Here is a 19,209-nt window from a genome sequence, read left to right as displayed (position 1 = left end):
TTTCAAGAAATGGCAATTACATATCATACAACAAACTTCTATCTAAAAATTAAATGCAAATTTATCAAACTTAGTTATTTTTTCAGCTGTATATTGAGAATATTTTCATTAGTTGCATTTTTCACATACATGATTTCTTTCAAATTATATACTTCTAATACTCAATATTCATTCTATATATTATATAATATACTCCAATTCTTAGAAACTTTTAGCTACAACCATAGTTGCTAGAATCGCGATCTACGATCCTACGATACGGATCATGGTTAACGATCCAAATTGTAAGTAGGATAAAAAATTAGCATTAAATTAACAAGATCAATATGATCGTGATCCGGATCATATGATCCTACGATCCTACTATTTTTCAAAAAATTAAGTAATAATTTTAGTATTTTGGCCATATCTTTGTGTAGAAAACTCGAAATTGAGTGCCGTTTATTGCGTAGTAAACTATATTCAGACAGCTTTAAATCCATGTAAATAACGCACCCCAATTTTAAAACCTAGAAAATTTGATGAATCTTTAAATTTGACTCATATATTTTACTAAAGTGAATAGATGATTTTTGCTATAGGTTATCACATGGAGCTAGTGTTTTGTGTCTTTATTATAATAAATTAGTATGGTTTAGAGTATTTAGAAATGAATTAATACTTTTGCTAATTCTAAGTGGATAAGTGGTGGGTTATAAATTTGAACCCAAAATACACGTTTTTAGCACAAAATTCTACTCTCAAAATTTTCTTTAATTATTTGTTTATTGTAAGTATACCATTTTTTTGATCAATTAAAATATATTTGAAACATTTTATTATATATGTAATATTTAATTATCGTATTATATAAAAAATGATGTAATAATCAATCACTAAATCATAGTTAACTAAATGTATTGTGTTTAATTATTTTATTAATAAGATGATTTATACACATATAAGGTCAACTTTTCCATGTATATTGTTCCATAATTGAACTTGGATTTACAACAAGAAAGGACAAGTTGTATAGTTTAATCAAAATACATTTTGAATATATTATAAGTAGTCCCAAATTTCTCGATATTTTTCAAATTGTCCCAAATACTTTATATAGCACAATTATAACCTTAATTAACAATATAATTATATTGATTGCACATGAATTACATTATTTGTTACCATATTTATGAATTGCAAACTTAAAAATTATAAAGATGACAATTTATTATATTGATTGCACATGAATATTTTCATTAGTTTCATTTTCTCATACATGATTTGTGACGCCCCCACTTCTCCCTAAGGCGAACCAAAGGGTATCCGCGGAACGCCTGCCTAACTCTCGCCAGGACTCAAGCAATTCCATTCAAGTTATAGCCGGACCACACAACAAAAGCCAATAACTTAAATACAATAAATGCGGAAGTATTCAAACCTAATAATAGTCATCCATTCACCAAACCACACGTCAGAATACAGATTTCATTTCGTCCAAGGGTTACATTTCCATACCAAAAGTAAAATTTCAAAACCAAAGGCATAACCAAAAGTAATAACAAGCCCTAAACAAAAGTACATCAGAGGGCTTCTCCATTTTACCTCCGAGTTCAAACCTGTTAAGGAAAACAAATCTACAGGGTGAGCAAAAACGCTCGTGAGGCCAAGAACACACATGCAGACACATAATTCAAATAACAAGCCCCAAATAACAATTCAGGTAATCACTTGCAAGTAAGTAATAACGCCGACAAAATGTAACCAGAAACAATTCAAGGATATGGAAGCTCTCAGGAGTTAAGTTCCACATTTGCCGATGTCATTTGTATATCTCCCCGTGATGACTCTCCGTCAACCAGGTTGATATTTTCATATCCGTAGTTCACCACTTACTTCTCATCCGTCCACCATACACCACTTCGGGCCCGCACGACACTTATAAGGCGATACTTCACGAGTATGCCAAGCGAGATCTCTCAAATAGATCAAGCTTATCATGTAATTCTCATGGCTCACCAAGGTTCCCGACCAGGCCCATGCCGGCTCGAGTTCCAAGGTCGGCCTATGAGTTTGGGCGTCCCCCGTGTATCATGTAAATGTCGAGGAGATTCACTCCATCGACGTATGCAATCATAGCATACCATTTCATAAATTCAAGCATTTGACAGGTTCAAACATGTATTTCAGGTCATATAAACCATGCAAAGCATGTCAAACATGAGTCATTTGTTCCAAATGAGAACGAGTGCGATTAAGTACACACTCGACTCCATTTTTCAAAATCCAATAGACCGAGCATATAATCAGGTAAGTCAATCATGAATCAAGACTTTAGAGTTCAAGTAGGCATACACTTGACACTCACCAGTTATGCAAGTAAGTAGGTTGGAGGGAGAGTTCAAACTTCCACGGTAGGATCCTCTTGGAGGTCCTCGTGCGTGCCTGAACATCGAATAGTAGACAATTATTATAGGTCCCCAAGTGGTGAGAAAGATTGGGCACGGGTAAGGTTCGGAAATATTTGAAAACTTCGTTTGACTTGTTTATTAAGTTGGATTCTCAAAAGGGTGTAGGACTTAAGTGAAAATCGGATTATTATCCTTAAAATCATTGGTTGGAATTGAGTACGAGCGAAAGGATTGCAAAACGAACGATCGAAATCGAAGGAGGGTTGGCCACGTCACAATCCGGCCGGATATCCGGCCGGATTTCTGGCCGTGGGTAACCTCCCTTTTTTTCAAATTTGACCACCAATCCGGCCGACAATCCGTCCAGAAACTGGCCGGATTCAAGGCCGGATTCTGGTAAAATTGTTCCTTCGCGGATTTCCTCTGGAATTCCAGAATTTTTGATTTTTGGTCAAATCTTTGAAAAATCATAACTTTCTTTCTACTAATCGAAACTTGATGAATTTGGTACCGTTGGAATCGTCTTCAAAAGTACTAAAAGTCCTTAGAAGACATCATTCCATGAATCTAAGTGGATGGTATTCAAAAATGAGCCTAAAGTTGCTGTTCTAGATTACCAGGATTGAGCCGGTCCAAAACTAAGGTTTTCAAAAACGAGGCAGTTGCCGTGTATTGATCATAACTCCCTCAATTTAACTCGGAATTGGAAATGGTTGATAGTGTTAGAAAATAGATTCATAGGGCTACAACTTCACAGAAGAAATCGTTTTAAGTTTCAGCATGCAACTGGTTCAAAATCAAGCCTAAAGTTGCAGCATCATCAAATCATTTCGGCAGAACGGAGAAACAGGACAGTCGACTTCAGATGAATGGTGTGGCTCACACACACGAAACCAGAAGGTCCATTATACACCGTTGGAAACATGGGAACGTCTAGTTTCAAATGCCGCTAACGGCACTTGATTTCGAAGTCGGAGTACGGAGTTATGGACGAAATACAAACACTGGTCTGGATTACGGCGAAACCGTTTTCCAGATTACTAGTTTTTGAAATAAATTCGTTTGATCAACCACAACTCAATATTTTCCAACGAAATTTTGTACACAACTTTTGCAACATGTAATCAACATAATCAGGCCATTAAATCCTCAGTTTCTGCATTAAAATGACCGAACAGAACAGGGGTAAAATGGGAACTTTTTACTTCAAGAGTTCAACAACGTTTCTGTCCACAATACACCTTTAATCTACTTCCTTAAGCTCTAATTCAGCAATAAAACCATCATCAAACATCATCACAGCCATCAACCCAAAGTGGGAGTTCATAGAGCCCACGTTTCCAACAATACAAGCTACTATAGTGAAGATTCCAACTCAAATGCATAGATCAACTTCCATAAGACAAGTTCAAGGTGCTTGATTAGTACCTACTTTGATGACTGGTTTGGACAGATTTTTCGGCCCCTTTGAAGCTTGAAGAAACCGTGGATAGCTCCTTCCTTTTGCAGCTAAGTTGCCGTCCAAGTGAAAAGCTAAATGAATGTGGAGATTGGTAAGAATCTATGGAAGTTTTGGTAAGGATTTGGATGAGTTTTGGAAGAAAGAAATGGTGAAGCCTCGGTTGTCTCTTGCTGTCTAGCCGTCCATGAAGCTTTGCAGAAATGAAATGAGATTGAAATGAAGCTGCGGTTCTGAAGCCTTTGCGTACGAAAGACGCTTGACGTCAAATCTTTTAATACGTCAAATCAATTATAACTAGTACCCTACGCGCGCGTTTTGTGTTCGATTTCTCTTACGTTTGTTGCACTAGTGCACTAAACCTCTAGGGTACTAACATTTATATAAATATTATCCATTCTTAATTGTCCCAAAATAATGGTCCAAAGTCCCTCAATTAAGCGCGCACGTGCAAACACGTATTTCTAATTTAGGCGCAATAAAAATTGAAACCTTTGAAAAATTCTTATAACGATTGTACCACTAGCTATCACTTGTATAATTAAACCTAAAATTGTCTATTTTAGGACCATTGTATAGGTCTCAAATTTTGAGCTTATTGTACTCCCAATTGGCTAAAGTGTTTAGACACGTTTTCACTTTTCCGCTAAACAAGCTTTTTAAAAAAAATAATAATTTTTTGAAATGAGGTGCTTTAAAAATATAACGAATCTATAAAACCATGTAATTCGGTCTAATAAGGCTAGAAAATATTATTCGTGATAAAAATCCAAATAATTAATTAATTGAGCCAAAATTAGGGATTTTAAAATAATAAAAATTTTCGAGTCCTCACATGATTTCTTTCAAATTATATACTTCTAATACTCAATATTTATTCTATATATATTATAATATACTTCAATTCTTAGAAACTTTTAACAACAAAACTTAAATCAGAATTTAGGACGCGCGTTTTATTCCCTCCAAGAATTTTATTTTTCCCGCAACGTCCTTCCATCAAAATTCAAAGGCTTGTTAGAGGCTGAGGGATATATACATAGAAAGGTTGGTCCTCTCTTGTCTCTGTCAATTGAGAAGCACGCATCTGTTCTTCTCTCAAAGGCCAACATCGGTGGTTTTTAGTCCAAAAATAGAAGAACATATGCGGGAATTGCTAAACGGGAAGGAGACCTCTGAGGAATTGCTAAAAAAGAAGACCCGCCTCCTGTCTATCTCCTAAGAATTGCTAAACGTGAAGGAGCTTAGGTTTTATTGCTGCCCAAAAATCTTAGAACAACTTCAATGCTTCATCCATTTGCTTCAAATATTGTTAGATCTATATTTTGGCGCCATTTTGTAAGTTTTCATACCCTTCTTGTGTGTTTTTATTACCATTATTTGTGTTAGATTTCTAAGATTGCATTATTTTCCTCACAATTTTAGGAAAATTGAGTTCCAACCATCCTTCTGGACTCTGTGAAGCTAACTTATGTGGGTTATGTGTTTAATATCAAAGATTGCATTTTTCTTTCGGTTGAGGTTTAAGCTAACAACTTCTGACTTTTGCATCTTGTTTCCTCGTCGGTTGAGGTTAACTTCTCTGCTTTTCCTAGTTGATTTTAGCCCCTATTTCATCTGCAATCAGTAAAATTTCTCCATCGAATGTAATCTTCCCTTTTTGTGCAGCTTAATCAAGTTAGATTTAAAGAGCAGTAGTGCTAATATGCAGCCAAATCAAGGCAGTTCTATTGAATGCCGTCTGATTTGAATTTACCTACAAGTGTATAGAACAGGTCAGCATCTATGTACATACTTTGTGCTGGAGGCAAGAGGACTTGGGGGAGATTTTAGGATTTATAGAATCATAATATCAGCTTGCAATTTACTGAAGTTGAAGTTGCAGTTCCATTGTACTAGGAATTTCTGCAGTTGAACTAAACTTGGTCTATTCCAACATGGGCCATTTGGGTTTAGGTGCTTTTTGTGCACAGATTGTAAAACCTGATTTCAGGTATTAATATTTTGTTTCTTTTGGATATATTCTCACTAATTTCAAGTATTATTATGTTTTGCAATTTTTGATCTTCTCAATATGTAAAGTTGTGTAAGAAGGACTTTGCATATACAAGGACCTGGAATCTACATTTCCAAATAGTTTTCCCATTACGCTTTGTTGAACATCTTAGGCATATTGGAATCAGACAATTTATAGGGGAGGAAGATGAAATAAAGCTCGTAGAGTACATTTTGCAGCATGGGAAATCTTTGAAAAAGATGACTCTGTATACAGTTATAGAATGACAGGTGTTGAACATGTGCAATAATAATTACCTACTCAAGAAAAATACAAATTTGTATATAGCGGTGAGTAGGGTCGAATCCACAGGGACTGGGGATAATTCATTTCTTCCAGAGTCCGAAGTATGGGGGGTTTTTGAAAAATATAAAATAACTAATTAATCAACTAATGAAACAACTAATAGAAATCAACAGGAATTAATCAATAACCAATACAACTCTAGCCAAAGGTGCAACTTTTCAGACATGGTCCTTTCAACTGATCATCGATGCAAAGATAATTCAATTACTAATTAATAGATTGGTTATAGTTGTTATACACGCGATAAACAACCAACTTTTTCTTACTTTTTCGATAGTCAAGGTACGACCATTAACTATTTTCCTAACCAAAAAATAACCCTAGGTACGACTATAGGATTTAATTTCTCAATTGCAATAAGAATTAGAAAAGCCAACCTTAATTAACAAACACGCTACGAGGGTTCGTTTAAGTTAGATCATACGTTTCCCTAACATGAAACCAATCACGCTAGTTGCCACTGGTATTAATCAATTGAACAATTAGGGATTCAATCAATTAATCTAACAGTAGATTATTAGGTTAATTCGAATATCGGGCCCTTGACATTCAAATAACATAACAAGTATATGAAGTTAAATCAGAAAATGTACAAATACCAATGAATAAAAGAAATAAGTAAAATAATTTGATCTCACATATGTGACGGGATTTTTATATCAATGTAAGTTTAAATCCGATTTTATACCCGTTGCCTGCAAGTATACAGGCCGAAATCATAATGTAAGGTATATATCGAGTCGATCCCACGAGGAGCAATTTAAACAAGTACTAAACCCTTATTTTCTCTATTATTTAGACTTATAAATGAATTTGAGTAGAGAAATTATAATGCTATTGTCTATAAATCTAGTTTAACAAATGCTAAATGCAAATGGATAAATTTCACTCAAGAATAAATTTAGGGATGTAGATTCCACTTATGGCATAAACAACACAAATGAATAAATTTCTCTTGTTATTATTGTTGTTTAACCAGGGATTCATTTCCAATATTACCAAATCTCATTCTCATGATAAAATGGCCTAGAGCAATCCAGTTTTCCCTATTTTCATGGTGAAATACTAGTTCTACTCTGTTTTCCTTCATGAAATGCTAGCTAATCCACTTAAGTGTACATCTATTTTCATGAACATACAACTCAAGCTCTACTCATGTTTTTTCCATTGTTACTACCAATTCTCATTGATTAATAACAACTATAAACATGCTATTGGTGATCAAACAACAACAAGTAATTACAACTGCACAAATAGACAAGTTAATACAAGATATAACAAGTTTAAATCACATTCAATTCATATCATTTAGCCATAAGTTTCATCTACTCTCTAGATAAAGAAATTTAGCTACTCATGAATGATATAACAATCAAACTCACAAGTTTATTAATGCAAAACATCATAAAGTACAAGTACAAGAAAGATAAAGAAAAGCGTAGCCAATTAATGATGAAACCCTCAAATTTCTGCTATGTCTTGTACAAGATAATTACAAGTGAAATCTCCAAGTGCTTGTTTTTAGAACTTCTAGCTAGAGAGAAAAATGTTACAAGATGAAAAACTCCTTCCATATGGTGATGCCTGACTTCTTGGTTCTCTGCATAAAAGGTGGTAGAAAGGCACTTTCTTCTCCTTCATGATTCCAACAACTCAGATTTTGTAAAGAAAGTCAAAAGAAATGTTGTTTTGACTTGTCAATAACTCATTTTGTCTTCCTTTTTGTTGCAGAAACATGTGCCACCGAATTCTCTCACCCAAGATAGCTGAAAAGTTGTGTGAAAAATGAGAAAAAATGGCTGTGCCACTTGCAGAAGAGAGAGGTAGATCCGAGCCTTGGATCCGAGGTGTGCACTACGATCCGAGCTCGGATCAAGACTGATCCGAGGCCTTTCTCTTAATGATCCGAGCTTGGATCGTCTGGCCTTGGATGCACTGCTCCAGAAGTACAGACGAGGGCTCGAATCGCCCTTTGTTCACACGGATCCAAACTCGGATCCGTGCTAATCAATTTCCAGTTTTTCACTTCTTTCCTTTTTCTTCACTTTTGCTCCTAGTTTCTTTTGTACTTTATCCTCTGGACGATCCTTACATTTCCTTCATCTCGTGCATGAATTTCATATATCAATATCCTTCACAATTTCACAAAATTAACGTATTAATCCACTCATTTATCAAGTTTTGAACACTTAAACAATATTTAAATATTTATCACCAAAAGAGTGCAAATATGGTTTTAATCTTCTCAAAACATACCAAAAGTTCATGCCAAACTTGTACAAAATGTACGTTAAATATTCTCTTTCAAATTCCCCCACACTTGAATCGTTGCTTGTCCTCAAGCAATTTTACACATAACTTACTACAATGATTCAAGAGATAAAATAATATACGTACTTTTGTCAATTTTAGTTCCTCAAAACCTAGAAACCAATCATTATACCAATTCTCAGATTACACTAAATACTCATAATATCAAGTTAAATAAAGATAATTATACCTTAATTTTAACAATTTCAACTCAATCTCTCATCCTATCCTAATTTCACAAATAAGTAAATCACATAGTCAATTCTATGGCATTTCTCATCATATATCCATCAAAATTTTCATAACTGAGAGGGATTTTTTATACTTCATTTTACTTAAATAGTGACAATGCCTTTTTACGTGAAAATCTACACTTTTAGGTGAAGATTCCCGGTTACTCAACATTTCACTCATTTAAATTGCTAGGCATACTTTTAATTCCAATACCTTTTTACGCGAATGTCGACATTTGTAAATGCTAACCCCCGGTTACTCAGTATGCGAATCATTGGAGTAGAATTTTTTTTTTTAATAATCAATTTCCCTCTGAGCATAATTAAAGGATGAATCTGGCCTTGTTTTGACTATATCAATCACTTACTTATAAAATTAAGTAAAAATGAGAAATATCATTAAACCTGCAAAATTCTAAGCATAATTTTCCTTATTTAACCGAATATACTTTCTAAAATGTAAAATCCTAATTGCATAATGACTAATGCCAAGTCAAATAAGGACTAAACTTTCCAAAATATATATAACATTTTATCCAATGGAAGAATTAGACATTTAAAATTGAACATTTCGGCCATTATTGGAAAGAATTGCAATGAAATATTGGAAAATATTTTAGAAAAATTTTGACAGAGTTTCCCCATATATATGGATAAAACTCCCTGCCAACAGCCTCAATTTCAAGAAAATTATCTTCATGACAATATTTCCAAATATGATTCCAACATTTCTAGGCCATAAATAACTAAAATCATGCACTTCAAAACACAATCACCCCATAAGATAAAGTAATCCCTCCCCCACACTTAAAATTCACAATGTCCTCATTGTAGAGGAAGGTAAAAGAAACTAATACTCCTCTCAAAAGAAGTAGTGATGCAATTTGAAACCACGATCATCACGATCATCCAAATTCTACTAGCCAAATTCTGTATGAAGGGAAAAATATATATCCATAGAGAGTGAGACCATTCCACAAGTTTTAAGCAAAATAGAAAAATAACAAAAAGTTAACACCAAATCGAAAATAAAAGATGAAAAACTAAATAAAAGCTGAAAAGAAAGTAAATTATGCAGAGGAGACGCCAAGCTCAGTCGCTTCAGTGCTGCCGCCCAACTCATGATCTGCATTGCTGCCACCCTCCTCACGATCTGCATGCCCTCATCGGGCCTTGGCTTAGGAATCGGTGTAGGGGAGCGGCGAATGTGGAAATGATCCTCGATCGCTCGAAGATGGCGATCATGCCTGTCTAGTCGCTCCGTCATCAGCCGCTCCGTCTGATCAATGCGCTTGATGACTCGTGTCTCCATACAGCATATGGCATTGAGGGCCTCTTGCCACTTGGATCATTGCGGAGGGGGTGGTCGTGGAATGGGAGGAGGGAGAGTCTGCTATGCCTCCATCTCTTGAGCTTCCTGGTGTGGTTCAGTGTGAGCTGGAGGCTAAGCTGAAGTCGATGCTTCTCCAACATCCTGTACCAGAGAAGCTCCAAAATCCGTAGGAATACCTAAGGACCTAAGTACTGAGCCGTTGACTTCCTCGGCTGCCCTAGTAACAATGGCTCACTCGGTTCCCAGAGGAACCTTGAGTTGCTTAAAAATAAGGGAGAGCAAACGAGGGAACCCAAAGCAAGTTTCGTCGGCTCTCATGCAAGCTGTAGTACGCATGTAACTGATGATGATGCTGGCCAGAGGAATACCAGTCAGCAGCCTACCTACACCATGCATCATATTATCGAGGAAATACAAGTCACCGTTTCGGAGCTCCCTTTTTCCACTCCTTTTTGGTACCACATTGAAGGCGAAGAGATAGAAGATCAGGTGGTACCTATGCTCAAAGGAATCGGCGTATACAATGAGCTTCTTCGAACTTCCTCACTCCCGATATTGACCCTTAAGACGTGCCACAGTTTCTCCGACTTGCCATGGATCACGTGCCTTAAATTCCTTAGTCAATTTAACATCTTCTCCATTGTCCTTTAGTTTGACGATTTGGGTGATTGTATGTCGAGTGAGAGCCACTCTCTTGCCTCGAACCCAGGAGATGATAAGGTTGCCACTGTGGCTCTATTTGTCTTCCACATTGGCGTAGAACTCCCGGACCAGATTGGGATAGTAATGCTTCGGCAAATTTAGTATAGTCTCCCATCTAAGTCACTTGAATGCCGTGGAGATCTTGTAGTCACTACAAGAAAATTGGTCATCAGTGACAACTTTTCTCTGTGACGAAAAAAAGTTGTCACAAAAGTGGATCATTTATTAACGAATTTCTAACTCGTCACAAACCTCTAATGGGAGCCAACCCATTTGTGACGACTTAGTAAATTCCCGCCAAGTTTTAGCAAGAGCGCGGGAGTGTTTAGAACACACAATAGTGACGACATTAAGAACATCATCACTATTGCTTGGCCTATTTACGGACGACTTTTTGTTGTCGTCACTGATCACTAAAAAAAAAATTTATTAGTGACAACATTTTTTAGTGATGACAATAAGTCGTCACAAAAGGAGCTTCTTTAGTCGCGACACCTAAAGTTGTCATAATTGCATCAAAGCAACTAAATGTTTAGTGACGACCCGTTATTTTCGTCACAAACTACACTGCAAGAAATATGGTCATTAGTGACAACATTTTTTAGTGACGACAAAAGTCGTCACAAAACGTGGTTGTTTAGTGACGACAAGGAAAGTTGTCATAATTGCTCAAAGCAACTAAGTCTTCAGTGACGACCTTGAAAAAGTTGTCACTAAAATGATCTATATAGTGACAACTTCTAATATCGTCACTGTCACTCTACCGATTTGGATTTAGTGACAAGAATTAATCGTCACTGTTTAAAGTACTTATTTCTAAGTCACTTTCTGTAATTCTACTGTGCCACCCTAACTTTTGCGATTTAGCCCCAAATGTTGTAAAAAATTTCATTAATTCGATTATGATACCTTAACTTTTACAATTTAGCCCCATATGTAGTGCACCGATTTCTTTAATTCTATTATTACTCCCTAACTTTTGTAATTTAGCCCCATATGTAATTCACCAATTTTATTAATTCTACTATGGCACTCTAACTTTTGCAATTTAACCCCCATATGTAATACACCAATTTTATTATTTCTATTATGGCACCCTAGCTTTTACAATTTAGCCCCTATTTTTTTATTAGGAAATTGCGAATGGTATCTTGATAAACTATGCATAAATATTTTATAATTTTCTCAAACTTAAGTAATAATTTGTTATAAACTCTAAAGATATATCTTTCATTACAATAGTTATAAGGCAGGCAGGTCTTTTTATCAATGGAATAAGAAATTTATGCCAGATTTATCCTTTGTACTACATGCCAAGTAGTATTAGCAAAGGAATAACAAAGTACTACAAAATAATTAACAAAATAGCCTTTAGGGAGTGTAGTTTATGGGCAAATGAGCATTATCTATTTAAAGTACCAACTTTTTACGGGCATTTTACTCTCAAACATATAATTTATGATAAATTTATAAATGTTTGTAAGTAAAATTCAAAAAGTATTACACTGATTTCTTACAAAACGAAAACTGGCAGGTTATCTTTTCAACATAAATTAAATTTTTTTAAAAAAAGAAATGGCCCATAAAGTACCAACTCCTTGTGGGTTTCCTCCATTACATGAATAAATATTCTGCTCTTTATGGGCATTTCACTCTGAATCATTTAATTTACGTTAAATACATAAATGTTTGTAAGTAAAATTCAAAAAGTGTTGCACTAATATTTTTATGAAAGGGAAACTGGTAGGTTTTGTATTTAACATAAATTAAATATGTGAAAGCAAAAAAAAAAAAGTTACCCATAAATCTATGTCTTGCAAATCTATACTAGTAAAATAGTTTCAAACAAAATTAAATATTAAAATAAACTGTAATTTATACACATTAAAATATCTGTAATTTATACACATTTTGCAACTACTACTTTGTGTTTTCTCTGTAATGAATTTTTTAACTATTGAGAACTTAAGTTTTGTTTTGCAAATCTATACTAGTACAATAGTTTTAAACAAAATTAAACATTAAAATAAATGTTTGAAAAAGAACAAAAGTACATTTATCACTTGCAGTAATGTAACAAAATTTTCTCAACCATTATCAGTATTTTCACAAAAGTATTAAAAACTAGCAATTGACAATATTAAAAACTAGCAATTTAATTAGTGACGACTTTTCTTGTCATTATAATCTTGAATAAATTAGTGATAACATTATGTCATCACTAAATTTTCTTTGATTTTGACTTAACAATAATGTCTTATTAATAGCATTTGATTATTTTTAATGAAAGTCTGTTATAACCATAGAATTTGACTTTCGTTATTTTCAATTAATGATGTACTTTAGTGCTGCAATTATAAAAAATTGCAGGGCTAAAATATTTGCAAATTATAAAAGTATATTTTCACTTATATGTAATTAACAAATTTTGCCACCTATATTGATGAAAATTTGTGTTTTTGTACTAAAAAATAAAGAATAATACTATAGCAATAAAATCTATGCTTCAAACCAAATTAAAAATAAAAAAAGCATGATGATTGGTCTCAAATGTTGGGAAAATGATTATTTTTATTGAAACTATGTTATAACCATATAATTTGAGTTTAATTATTTTCAATTACATGATGTTCTTTAGTGCTGCAATTATAAGAAATTAGTATAAAATATTAGCAAATTATAAAAGTACATTTTCAATTATATGAAATTAACAAATTTTGCCACCTATGTTGATGAAAATTTTTATTTTTTGCTAAAAAATAAAGAATAATACTATAGCATTAAAATCTATGGTTCAAACCATATTACAAATCCAGAAAAAAACATGATTTTTGGTATCAAATGGAGGGAAAATGAGTGAAGTCAAAATTTTGATCAAATCATAGTGAAAGTGCCGCGCAACAAAAACAATATCCAAAGCAAAGCAAAGACCAAAGCAGCGGAACACATTCTGAAAAGAAAAGCAACGGAACACTTGGTCTGAGTTAAAGCAACGGAACACTTGAGCAACACAAACTTTCACCGAGCTGAAACAAACAAGCTTCTGCACTGAGCACAAAACAGAGCTTCCACACGGCACCTGATACCTTCACCCACACAACAAATCCGTTCTCTGGCTTCTCACTAGCATCACCATGGCTGTCCAGCATTAAAGGGCAAGGTTTTCATTGGAAAGGTTCATTTTTCTCTCTCCTATACATTTTCCCCAATTTTTCCAAATCCCTAATATTCTACAATATTTTTTGCAAATTTCTGCCCAAAATCTTTTAGCTGTCAAGGAAGAAAAGGGGTCGTCGGCAGGGGAACGAAGGAAAAGACTAAAGTTTCATTTGGGGGCTGGTGATTGAGGAAGTGAAACCAGAAACAGAGAAAGGTCTTGGCCTAGAGGGGACACAAAGAAAATACAGAGCAACAGCCGCTCATCGGCCATCACAGAGCGCAATCTCCATAGCTGCCGTCACTCTGCTCTCATCCAATTTCCGACGCCTCCAAGTTCCGCCACGGCACCTCCATTTCGTGCGCCGCCTAGCTGCCTGACGCATCTCCCCTTCCCGCACGACCTTTCTCTCTCACTGTCGCTCCTCGATTTCATGTTGCCACCCACCACTGGCGCCCAGCTCCAGCGTGGCTACCATGGCAGCTATAGCCGCCTGATCATTCGCACCTTCCTTCGACCATCACCATCGCCTGCAGACTTCGCCAAGCAAACGCTATAAGCGGTCTGCCTTCTTTGAATTTTAGTTTTCCATTTTTAGTATGAACATTGAAAAGTCTCAAAGCATGTTTGCCGTGCGTTTGTTCAGTGCCAACTTCATGTTGATTGCTAACGATTTTAGATTGTATGCTATTGTATGTTGTTTGGACTGAAATCTCTTGTGTTTTGACAAATTTTGGGGGGCTAATTACAGTCCCAATTGAGCAAAAATTGCTGGATCCTTCTATGCCCATGTACTGTTTGTTAAAATGCCCGAGTGAAGGTCTAAATAGAAGATTGATGCCTAATCTGCTTGGGGAAGACGATCGTTTGCTTAAATTTGCAATTCCGGTCATTCCATTTTCTTTTTTGTAATTTAGCCCCAGAGTTCCTGAACTTAATTCGACCCTAAAACATCCATAATTCATTCAGTTAAGTCCCTATTTAGTTGCATTTGAACCCCTCTAAGAATATCACTTTCAAACTCCATTTACGTTTTCTGTTGTTTTCTATGGCTTTTTTGTTTAGTTTTATGAAGTTGGATGTTTCTTTTCCTGTATCATTTGTTTTGCAATTTGTTTCTTGGCAAAATTGAAGTGGGTTTTTCTTAGAATCATTAGTAAAGGTTGGTTTGATTTGGTTTGGTTGTTTTTTTTAAAATATAGCAAGCTTTTGCTGTTTTCTTGCCCATAAGGTCTGTTGGAGTTCAAGGTGATCAAAGAACACATTCTCATGTTGTTGCATTGAGAGCTGTCACAAATCAAGATGGGATGACTGCTGACTGGTACAATTTTGAACACAATTTCCTTGATGTTGTTGCAAGAAAGATATGCAATAGTGTATGTGGTGTAAATCGAGTTGTTCAAGATATTACTTCCAAGCCTCCATCAACAATTGAATGGGAATAATATCATGTGATATGCAGCGTGGTTGATAAAGTTTGGAAAAATCTTGCGGCTTTCTGCTGATCTATTAAAAGGTACTAATTCTTGTAGTCAAAGATGCTGATAAGTGATTCATGAAAATCATCTGATGGCAAGGTGGTGCTCAATGAAAATAAGCTACCTGATTATTCGATTCAGTGACTGTCTGCCTGATTATTGTTTTTGCCTGTTAATGTGCTAGATTATCACTGTATAGGCAGAAACTCTGGTAAAACAAGATTACACATCTGATATTATGCCTGTTGATGTTACAGCAAAAAAAGCTCTCGTAATTTCTTGATATTATGTCTGTTGATAGTCAAACAACTATAGCTCATTGATCAGCATTGGCCTAATTTTCAATGATAAAAGAACACCTTTTTTTTACTAGCCATTGATGTCTATTTTCATTGTTTTTGTGCTATTATTTTTTCTATTTCATTTTCATAAATGAAATTTTTTTTATCTGTAAATTGGTTGGAAATGATTCAAATTAGTTCTCTCCAATTAAGCCAAAAAGTATATCAATTCGAAATGAGCCAAAAAACAAAGAGTTATTATCTGCCACGCCCTCCTCACGTAGCAAGTGACTAAAGATTTTTAGAATAACTATTATAGGATCTTCTTTAAACTAACTCAGTTCGCTAATTTGATAGGTACTATTTGATACTTTCAAAGCCATTTTTTAGCAAGGAAGGATTGGGAAGGAAGAAAAAAGGGAGATGGGAAAAAAAACCATTAACCACTAGGCTATCTATCAGATTGTTCTTCGCAGTTCATATCCTTCTTCTATTCCTGCACTGTTTGTTAGTTTGATACTTGATGTTCATTTCATTTTCTTGAAATTAAATGAGTTCTTATTTTTTCCACTTGTTCTTGGGATGGTCACCACAATGTTTGAGCAAGCTCTTCGAACTCTTCAATCCCACGGTTGCTCGAGTAATTGTGGATTTCATCATGAGTGTGGAATTGCTTCATCCTGCAGTGTTTTAGTTTTTTTCTCTCAAAAACTATACATAAGAGTTTTACTTTTTCCAATAATATTTTTCGGTGCAAAAGGCTGTCTATCTACAATTTCCATCACCAAAGAATAAGCTGCAAAATTGGGAATAGTCATTGGAATAGATCTTGGAACTACCTATTCATGTGCTCATATTTACAAAAATGGTCATGTTGAAATCACAGCAAATGACCAAGGAATCGTATTAAGCCATCATGGATTGCATTTGCTGGTAGCGAAAGACTGATTCGATGTTAATGTTGAAAGAACTATCTTTGATGTCAAGAGATTTATTGGATGAAAGTAAGGCACACTCGTGTATTTATCATTTTTGCTGGAACATTTTGGTGTGTATACATATGCTCACTGAAGTCTTAACTGTTATATAACAGGATTGAGACTAATGAAGTTTAGAGGGATATGAAGCTCGTTCCTTGTAAGATTGTGAACAAGGATGGAAAACCTTATATCTAGGTGAAAATTAAGGATAGTAAGGTTAAAGTCTTCAGTCTTGAGGAAATTAGTGTAATGGTTTTAACTAAGATGAAAGAAGCAGCTGAAGCTTTCCTTGCAAAGAAAATTAAGGATGCTGTGGTAACTGTTCCCGGTATAGTTCAATTTCTAGAGTTACTCGTTGAATCATATTTTACTTCAGTGATGCCCAGAGGCAGGCAACAAAGAATGCAGGTATTATTGCTGGGCTGAATGTTGCTAGGACTATCAATGAACCCAGAGCAGCAGCAGTTGCCTGTCTAACTACGAATTAAAAAAGTTTATCTAACTACACTAATTAAAGCAACCAATTTCTTGTATAAGTTTTATTAGTTACATTTCTTATAAAAAGCTTTCATATGGTTCTAATTGCTCTGTTTTATTGTAGGCAAAGGCTTTCATCAAAGGATTATAGAATATTTCATCAAGTTGATTAACAAGAAACATGGAAAGAACATCAGCAACCACAACAGACCACTTGGAAAACTGAGGGAAGCTGACCGTGCCAAAAGAGCTTTAAGCAGCCAGCAGCAAGTTAAGACTCATGCTTGATTTGACGAGTTGAACAATGACCTCTTTAGCAAAAACATGGGACTTGTCAAGAAGGCTATGGGGGATGCTGGTTTGGAGAACCACCAGATGCATGAAATTGTTCCTGTTAGTGGGGCTACCAGGATCCCAAAAGTCCAATAACTTCTCAAGGACTACTTTGATGGAAAGGAACCCAACAAGAGTGTAAAACCAGATGAAGCAGTGGCTTTATGGGGGTGGTGTTCAAGGAGGTATCCTAAGCCGGAAAGGTGGTGATGAAAGCAAAGGTACTTTTTAAAATTTTTAATGGACATGTAAAACTTGATATTTTGCAAACTTAAGATGCAACTTGATTGTCTCAAGAAAGTTGAAACTGTTGGTATTGAAACTGTTGCTGTGGTAATGACCAAGTGATTGGTACTTGTGAATTTATTTTGCTGCTTCATAATTTATGAATTCATTCCTTGTGAACCCAGAACAAAAAAAAAATTTGCATGTGACCAAGTTGTAGCAATATCTTGCTACTTCCATTAACTGTTACTGCAGTAATGACCAAGTGATTGGTACTTGTGAATTTATTTCATTGTCATCTGAGTTGTTGTTACATGATAATGGAATGTATTTGAACGTCAAAGGAGCCTCTTTCTTTTGAATCATCTATACTAAATTACTGTTGTATATGTAAATATCATGCTTTCCTTTTTCTTGTGAATCATCATTACTGCATTGGCTGTATCCTTTGTATTAGTACATGACTACTCTTGGAACTAATATATTTTTGACTAATACTCCTTTTCACTCCTAGCCCAAGTTCACGATACACATCACATCACTCTTTTCATCATCTAAAATATTAAAAATATTACAATAACAAATACAACCTTACTAACAGGTCTAAAGTTCCCATGCCTTGCGTGGGAAGCAATCACCTAGTTTTAATATATAAACAACCAAAAGCATAAACATTAAACAATAATTACTGTGGGAGTCCAATTTAATTGTTCAATAAGTTGAGCTATTTAAAGAAGAAGAAAGAAAATTAAAAAAAACTGTTTTAGAGAGCTCTTTAGTTGAGCTTATGCAGTGTTGTATTTGTATAGATTGGACTGTGATTTCTAACTTCTTGCTGGTGTTGTAATATGTGGGCCCAAATTATATAAGGTTCTTAATGAATTGTAATTTTTGTCTTAATAATCTAAGTCTCATTACTTGTTCTTTATTATTGTACTCCTCCCCTTACCTACTTCTTTTACTCTTTTATGACAGATAAATGCTATTCATACTAGCTTTTGGAAGATATCTATGGTTATGGTTGAAGAATGTTGAAGACAAAATTGCCTTTTGCTCATGGAGTGGTTCATTTAGATGTTCTTCAATTTCTTAAACTGTGATTGCTTTTGTAAATGTACCTTATGTACAAGTGATATTTTGGACAAATGTTATTTTTGTAGGCATTAGTTGGGCAATGTACACTTGAATTTGGCATTTGAGAATGCTATATTATTACCATGCAATCTAATGCAAATACTTTTGGTTATCAATCGTTCATGTTTATTTGTATGGTTTGTTTAAAATCAATGATTTAGCAATGATTACAGGCCAAATTATGACTATTAAGCTATTATGAAATTATCTAATGACAAAAAAAAGTTGTCACAAAATAGAAAATAAAAACTCCTTGTCACAACAGAGACTGTCACTAAATCTAAGTTACATTTGTGACGACAATTGTTGTCAGTAAAATAGTTATATACAATGGCTTTCGGTGCTTTTTAGTGAC

At 34.7% G+C, this 19,209-nt stretch overlaps 1 long non-coding RNA gene and 1 pseudogene across 1 annotated transcript; one reads left to right on the top strand and one right to left on the bottom strand.

Annotated features, from left to right (window-relative positions):
* Positions 1-1,413: 1,413 nt before the first annotated feature.
* Positions 1,414-4,098, bottom strand: LOC140038045 (uncharacterized). The gene is made up of 2 exons (XR_011841859.1): positions 3,819-4,098; positions 1,414-1,598 (listed from the first exon to the last, which is right to left on the bottom strand). It is a non-coding gene; the product is annotated as an uncharacterized lncRNA (long non-coding RNA).
* A 6,051-nt stretch (positions 4,099-10,149) lies between these two features.
* Positions 10,150-18,763, top strand: LOC140037795 (luminal-binding protein-like; annotated as a pseudogene).
* The last annotated feature ends 446 nt before the right edge of the window (positions 18,764-19,209 follow it).

The sequence above is a fragment of the Coffea arabica genome, chromosome 3c, assembly GCF_036785885.1.
Source record: "Coffea arabica cultivar ET-39 chromosome 3c, Coffea Arabica ET-39 HiFi, whole genome shotgun sequence".
In the NCBI taxonomy this organism is placed as follows: domain Eukaryota; kingdom Viridiplantae; phylum Streptophyta; class Magnoliopsida; order Gentianales; family Rubiaceae; genus Coffea; species Coffea arabica.
The sequence above is the reverse complement of the archived record's forward strand: the minus strand, read 5'-3'. Positions and strand labels throughout refer to the sequence as shown.